Below are 8,378 nucleotides of genomic sequence, written 5' to 3' on the forward strand. Positions count from 1 at the left end.
CCCACGTCAAAGCTTACTACATAAGCAAGAAAAGAAAATACAAGAAAGCTGGAGAAAGCCGAGGAGGTATGTCGGAGGAAAGGTTGGCTACAGCTCCGAGACCTTATTCTTCCCCCGCACCCTTACATGCCCATAACTCAGGCAGCCAAAGAGACCCAACTTGAACCTGACGCCGTTGAAGAAAAGGTGCAGGGAGTTGAAGGTGATGGGGCTTTCTCTAAATATACACCTGCCGCAAAGCAGAGGCGTTGATGGAGGAAAACCCTTCTTCTGCCATACCAAAGTGTTGGCATGAACAGAGCCTGCTTCGGATTTTGGCTAAAAGAGGGAGAGACGCCGTTCTCCCTCGGTGGAGATGGAAAACTCTCCTGAACTTGTGCTTCCTATGCCCATATCTTACTGTTATAAGCCTCATGAAGACACGGCGCTTCTGCGGCGGAGACATTTCTTTCTTCCCAACCCTCACTTTCAACATGTTATGCCAAGAAGGGAGAACTCCGGATATGGAAGCTGTGATGTGGGAGAAAATCTGAAGGATTTGTGCGTATATAAAGCAACTTTCTCTCCTTCCCATTTATTGGAAAAGACAAGGTGATGGCAGTCAACTCATGTAGCGTCCCGAGAAACGCTACAGACAAAACAGTCCTGGCTCAACTTCCAACATCAACTGCAACCACAAGATTAAAGAGCCTCGTAAAGGCGCACTTCGGTCATCGTGACATCAAAGAGTACCACGTGGCCAGAAGTTGCAGAAATATCTCTTAATTCATGGGCTAGGTGGATTCATGGCCCCGGGGCCGCTTTGTGTAAGGGCCCAGGTACTTTGGCCGACGCCAAGCAGCGGCCATGGCCGAGGACAATCACTGTTGGGCACCTCGGGAAATGCTCAAAAAAAAGGGAAAACCAAGTACTAGTGCAGACATTGGTCTCGGACAGAACCTAAGGCTTGCATGGTCCTCGGACTCAAGCTAAAAGGGGAAACCCAGTACCGATAAAAACCCAAGTCTCGGACTCAAGCCTCTGGGGAAAAATCAAGTACATAAGATAAAACGCATACGTCCTGAACAAAACTCAGGTTTTGCAAAGTCCTCGGACTCAGGCTGCTTGGGAAGTCAACTACCCGAATGAAGAAATTTCTCGGCTTAAATACTGGAAAAGGTTAAGGCTCGCGTATCATGGAGATGGCAGAACGACCTAATGATTGCCAACCTAAGGAGGCCATTCATCCGGTGGGTAACGTGTCCTCGGATAACTACTTCTTACACCTTATCGAGCATTTAATGCCCATCACGGCTAATTTTAAGATAAGTCTCACTCCTCACTGGTCGGATTGTTATGTTGAATAATAATCTTGTTAAAGTTATCGGGGCATCTTTTTAGGAACGATTACCTTGGCCTTAGTTATTATTGACTCAAATGCTATACTATTATGCCGAGCAGCGCTTTCACATTTGTTAAAATATATAAACAAGACATACGAAATAGAGTAACAATCACTTTTATTAATATGAAAAATTGTTACAACATACAAGGAAGGGCTTAAACAAGCCTATACAAAAAAAAAAAATGAACTGCTAAAACAGTAACAACATCCGTAACATAAATAAGTAAACCATCAAGTGTCTTCTGAACTCGCCTTCAAAGTCTCTCTGAAATCTATGCCTCAGAACTGTTCATATCAGGAGAAGATCCTTATACAAAAATAATGGAGGAGAAGGAAGAAGAATTAGAAGACATGGAAGCACTTCAGCAAGCTCTTGTCACTGAAGAATGCAAGGGAAAAAGAAGATGGAGGACATGAGCGGGAAGGAGGAGAAGAAGAGGGAAGCAATGAAAAGAAAGTAAAAGGAGCAAAAGAGGGAGAAGGGGAGCCATATTAGGTATGCTCATGAGAGAGCGGATGGAGATGACAAGGGAAGTTTCCGACCCAGTCACACCGGAGGTAAGGTGTGACGAGTCCCTGCTTCGGATTTTGGCTAAAAGAATGGGGAGACAAATCTTGAGTCTCCGCCATCCTTGCCCTGACCGAGCCATCTCAAGTTTTGTTAGGGCATGGCGTTTCTGGGAAAGGAAGGATTCATTCATGGCCGACTACTATGGTGGATGTGTTATTGGATTAGGAGTAACCAAAGGGAAGAAGTAAACCACAAAAAGGGCCTGAGGGATTCAGATATGCAAGAATCACCTCTGGATCTCTCTCTTTATATAAGGGAGTAAAGCATGGGCACGTAACCCGCTCTGATCCTCAAGGAAATCTGCGAATAAATGCGCATTCATTCCATTCCCCCACGTTATCAGTAACCGTAAGATTTGGGGGGCCTCGTAAAAGGAAGATATTAAAAGCACACTACGAATAACCGAACGGTATAAACGCATCACGCGCAAATCGAGGGAAACATCTCGTGGACCGGCACATTCCTTGGGGAGGTGAAAAGTCGCCGACGTTGATCAAGGGCCGAATTTAATGAGCCGCTATAAATGCTCGGTATTATCAAAACCCTCCTATTCAACTAAGGAGTCGGACAGCATGGTTTTGAGGGGCTATTGTAGGGCCCGACAACAGATGGACCAGATCCACCTGTTCACAGGAAGACTTAAGGCCCAAGCCGAAGAAGATAGTAGTCCAAGCCCAATAACGCAAAGCATCCATGTGCCAGAAAAGCCGCCGAGGAGGGTATAGCCCTCGGCTGGCCCAGAACTACACTAAGGAAAGGGGCAAAAGTGGCATAGGGATAATCTTGTAAGAAATCTGAAATATCTAGGAAAGGCTGCCCATACTACCTGTCCTAGACAGAGCTTTGCCTCTCACAGAGTCGTGTTCCTTTAGCCTACTTAACCACTCCCCAACAACTCAGGTCTAAAACTGATGGGACAAGTATCAGTCTTGAAAGGGTCGACCCTACACGTGGACGAAGGAAATTGAACGCATGCGAGTATAAAAGAAAAAATATGTAACCTAAACAAAGGGCCTCCAGTCCTACGGAAAAAGGGGAGGTGCTTCAAAGGAAAAGAAATTGGAATCATGCATAAATATCTTAAGAAATCCACAGCCGGGTAAACACGACTTAGCCTTTCGATCCCACTCTCTACAAATGATATTGTATGGGCCCATTTACGTGCGAACCCAACCCAACTGCGGTTCCACGCAAATCGTGCGCTTACATACGTAATTCTAATTAAATCAACATTGTGGCTTGTTAACTAATACAATACAACCATGTAGCTTTATTGACCAATGTAGCTTAAACTTTCTTGTATATAGTTACAATTTCAAAACAAAAATTATGGTTTAATTTAATTGAGGAACTTAACCTACAATACAAAAAATATTGTACTTTTGCTCAATCATTTATAGTAAATGAGTTGTTTTAATTCCATCACATGATAATTCTCAACAATTTAAACGAATATTCACTAGCACTCTTCGGCAATTATTTAAATCATAAGGACATAAAAAAAAATTCATACAATTCATTGTTAAATATATGAATAATTGTTGTTTTGTGAGCTTGATCTAATCCAATATACCCAACCCCACAGTTACTTTATCAACACGAAATCTCTTTCAACTTTTAGATGGATAATGTAGATATAATAAAATGTATTTTGCCGACCAGACACATGTTTAAGTTCCGTGCAATTTTTCTCAAAAAAAAGTTCGGTGCAATAGTTTCTCATATACTGTATTAGTCATCTGAGTAATTAGATATTATAATAATACTCATAATAATGATTTCATAATTGACTGGTTGGTAGGGTTTTTAATTTAGTGGATCCAAGTGTCAAATTAAAAGAGACTAGTGTTACTTAGGGTAGGTTAATCACACTGCCTCAAATTTCAAAGTGTGCATTGACAAATAAGAAACTCATGATCCTCAAGTCACCCATCCCATTCAATTAGAAATCATTAATAAGTATCTTCTCAAAAAATGAAGAAGAAATCTTTAATAAGTATGTTATAGGGAGCCTTTAGGACAATTTTTAATGAGAAAGACTTGTATCTAGTGGCCAGTTTCATTGGACATGTTGCGATGTGGACACGTGTCTAATCTTATACACGTGTCCGCATCGCAACGTGTCCAATGAAACTGACCATCGGACACAAGTGCCACCCATTTTTAATAAACTATTTTAGAAAAATTTTGACATAACCTTTATGAAAAATATAAAAAATCATAAAAAAACTTTTTTTTTTCTCATAATTTTTTTTAAAAAATATTTATCAAATGCCCTTTGGGCATCCGTTGATTTTACATTCTCATTTATAAACTCTTCCAAGTTCCAAACTTCCAATCCAAGAAGAATAATGGGAAACCCATACTCATGCTCTCTCTCTTTTTATTTTTCCAACTTCCCTTTTAGTTTTCTTTATTTTTCAGCTCATGCTAATAAGAAAAATCAGGCTCTTTCAAATTCTCATTATCTATTTGACCTACTTTGGGCCTATAAATGGGCTAACTCTTATTAGATGTGCTACAATGCAAATGGCCCAGGCCCATATTTGAAAAATATGAACCAGTGGCCAGGTCACTATTCACTACTCTAAAAGCAGAGCTTCCTGACCTGAGGTATAAGCCTTCCTTCTCGTTGAGTTATTATCCAATGCTTACCTTTTCGATCATCCTTAATATTCTGCATTTTCGAGCTCAAACTATTTGTAATTGATCAGTTTTAGGATTAGTAGTATGCGTGAGGGCTTTGTGTCATTTTTCTTTACAAATAAAAAAAATGCGTTCTATGTGTATGATCAAATGCCGCTTAGAAGTTCTTATCTTTCGTTTCCTATTCTAATGTTGTATTCCATATGGGTTATCTACATGTTTTTATCCTCAAATGAAGCCGTTTTGTTTTTGTATTTTCTGGAACGAATATGGTGCAGTTGATGTGCAAGTTTTAGCTAGTATATGTTGTATCAGATAAGGTTTTAATGTGGCTTGAAGATTTATGAAATTGATCGATATAATTTTCTTTTCAATCAATGAAAGATTGTGGCTTTGTGTATGTGAGCTGGTTAGCTTTGATTGAATCTTCTCCTTTTGCACGTAGATAATTGAGGAAATGGTGCTGTGCTTTCCTTCAACACCCAAGAAATTGTTGATGACTGTGGCATGCTTTGTCTCTGGTGCTGCTCTATTTGCTGCTGGTGTGCATCTCTCTTATGTCAACATTGCCCCTCAACAAGCTCGAACTAAAGCTCGGAATGATTTCGTCAAGGAAAGATTGAGAAAGAAGTACGGGAAATGAAGAGTTCAGCACACTGCTCTAAGTACACTTGTCTAATTTATCTTTCCCTGTCCTCTCTATGCTTATCTTTTGGGTTAGGTTTAAATTTTTTGTGCTGGCACTTTGATCACAGTATTGCTCTATGAATTGACCATGGTTGTAATGCTGTGAATGTGAAGCAATGATTTTGATGGCTCTCACCAAACATGATGTATTCTCTTCTTATGTAAAAATAATTCAGTAGTGGATATTCTTGTTAGTTGCCTGGGTAGCTATGTATAATGAACAGAGTTCCTTGAGTGACAGTTGTCCTTGTTTGCAATAATGATATATTAAATTTGCAATAAAAGATTAGATAATTTCTTGTCTCCAATTAACAACTGAATACAATTAGCAGGCTTGGGCCGTTGCTTATATTTTTATCATTTAGATTCTGATTTGAGATAAAGAGGAAGGAGATATTCATTAAGGAGCTTACAAACCAGCTGAAACTTTGTTGTATGATCAATCTGTTTTACTAGGACTTGAAGAAGAGACCATCCGTGAATTAATGTGGCAAGATCATCAGTATACAGGTAACCTTTATCCTTCATGACTTTCAACACCCTTTGCCTTGGTAGGTGATAAAGCATATATAATATTCACAACTGATTTCAAATCTATTAGGTTGAAGCCAAGTTAATGAGAGTTACAGGGATTATATGTTTTAGGTCTGTATTTTTTTTCACACCTGTAATTGTTGTTTTGGTTGGGGAATTTGCAAATGGGAGTCATAATATTTTACTTCTATTTGTATAGTGATCCCTTGTTACATGACTCCCTTTTTGTACAATAAATTAATGCAATACCTAATTTATTCTGAATTCTTTATAGAAAGAATGAATTCTTGCTTTGAGTTGAGATGAATCACCTGTATACCATTTTAGCAAAATGTATCTTTGTCTGCTTATAATACTTATGGTTCTGTGAACAGTTAATATATTATACTCGCACCTCTTCTTTATTGAGAATGAGGATTTTCCGGGGTCATGAAGAAGATAATGACTACTTATCTACCCATAGAATAAAGGAGATCAATTACTTTTATCTCAAATCACAGTGAAAATCAGTTACACACTAACTTGATGAAAAATTACTATGTCATTTGAGTTGCCTAAACCTAGCAGTCTTTAGCTTAGCATCACAAATTTCATTTGATCATGTTTCTTTGCTTATAAGGATTAAGGAACACATAAATCATTCTGCCAAACTTAAACTACTAGTGATTGCACAAATTGGGTGAGACATGCTGATCTATTAATATAAAAAATCATGGAAGGTTAATGCAGACATGTTGACATCCCAATCCCATATTCATTTGGGATTTGATTTGAATAACATCAAATGCCAAAAAAAATTAAATAGAATAAATAAAAGACAAAAAGATCTGCTTCTTACAATAGAATTTGCTAAAAAAACAATTGACATTGGATTGCGCATTTTCACATTCGAGAATTGAGATACAGAAAACAATTAGAAAGCTCTAGCCTCTGAGCAGCAGCAAAGAAGTATGCATTATCCTATGTCTAAGCTTGAACCTTAGGTGGCTTGGTGTATCATGATTTGGAGGATAGAGGGGAACCTGATTCATAGTTATATTCATGATTCAGAAGAGAGACGGAAACCATTTTCGTAGTCTGATTTCCTAGCCAATCTATATAACCATATTCCAAGTATTCATGCCAAGAATTTTGTAATTCAATTGATTGGCACCTCTTAGTGTTTTTAATGGAGACATTCCTGATTTAAATCTCCCTCTTCCATTATAACTATCAGATTATGATTTATGTATATATATATATATATATATAAACTGTCGAATAATGAAAAAAAAAAAAGTTCCAAGTAATCACTTGTCAATTTTACTGTAGGTGGGTGGAATTAAAACAACAGATGGAATTGCAAAAGGAGATTGCCTCAATTTGCCTGGACAAAATACCCTCTGCCTAATTATTGCCTTTTCTACAAGGAAGAGTAAAGCCCTTAGTGTAACTTGGGCCGACTTGGAATTTGGGCTGGCTAAAGATACTTCTCTTTGTTAAGTCAATCACTACAAACTTTTATAGATTCAAATTCTCATAGTAATCTTGATTTTAGGAAAAAATACATACCTTGACCAATGAAATTAATTGGTTTTAAACTTTTTTTAGGGAAAAATGAGGCTAGTCATTTTAAGAGAATCATGCTTTTCAATATGCTAGAGATTGCTTACTTTACTCAGCTAATGAGATGAATTTGAAGGCTGCGTGTCTTGGACTACAGACAGGGGACAAGTTTAATCGCATTAAAGTTTATGAGGTACAATTAATGTTGATGTGAAGAATGCTAATATCGGTAGACAGGATCTACTTTTGAGGAGAACTATAAGGTCCAATTGTGTGAAGATTTTCTTGGATGTCAGGTTAAGCTTTAGAGGAGTTTGGCTTGTTGTCAAGAATGGTAAGACTGACTAGTCTAGATGACAACTGATACTAAGTATTGTATAGATTACTCCGATAGGGCAGAGATTGAGTCCAATGATCAAGTGCATTGGACCCGTTGTCATGATGGCACGTGGCCATTACAACGGGTCCAATGCCTCCTACTCAAACGCACAAAATCTCCCTATAACTTAGGCCAGATGGGTATTATTCTTATCTCAAAATGAATTTTAATTTTAAGCAAAAATTCAAAATTGACCCTATGTAATTTTCATGTTTTTCTATTTTAGTCCTTTAACTTTCAGTTTTGTCATTTCAGTTTTTTAACTTTCAAGTTTTGTCAATATAAAACTCTGTTACAACTCAATTTGTGGCTGCTGTTAGAACTCTTGAAATGACGTCGTTTTGTATTTTTTTTTAATTCGAAATTAAAAGAAAAATCAGAAAATAAATATATAAACTAAAAAAAACATTAAGGGTGGACTTTAGGACCAAATCTTAACTCACGGTTGAGTCAAGAGCTTGATAAACTCGTCCTCATTGTTGAGTTTTGGTTGCTCACGTAGTACACGTGTCAAGGTCCCGATGCTCTCGCAGTCGATCCAGGCTTGGATTTCAGACTCAATGGAAGCCGCGACTCGGGAGATGGAGTGAGTAGAGACTCGGCGAGTTAAGAAAGATTGGATGCTGTGGTGG

The 8,378-nt window shown here is 38.1% G+C and overlaps 1 long non-coding RNA gene across 2 annotated transcripts; it reads left to right on the plus strand.

Moving 5' to 3' along the window:
- The first annotated feature begins 4,309 nt into the window (after nucleotides 1-4,309).
- LOC126697845 (uncharacterized) lies at nucleotides 4,310-7,405 on the plus strand. Of its 2 annotated transcripts, XR_007646267.1 has the most exons (3): nucleotides 4,310-4,568; nucleotides 5,047-5,798; nucleotides 7,134-7,405. It is a non-coding gene; the product is annotated as an uncharacterized LOC126697845 (long non-coding RNA). The 2 variants fall into 2 exon arrangements; XR_007646268.1 differs by lacking the exon at nucleotides 4,310-4,568 and having other exon boundaries at nucleotides 4,928-5,798.
- The last annotated feature ends 973 nt before the right edge of the window (nucleotides 7,406-8,378 follow it).

Source organism: Quercus robur, chromosome 8, assembly GCF_932294415.1.
Source record: "Quercus robur chromosome 8, dhQueRobu3.1, whole genome shotgun sequence".
Lineage (NCBI taxonomy): Eukaryota > Viridiplantae > Streptophyta > Magnoliopsida > Fagales > Fagaceae > Quercus > Quercus robur.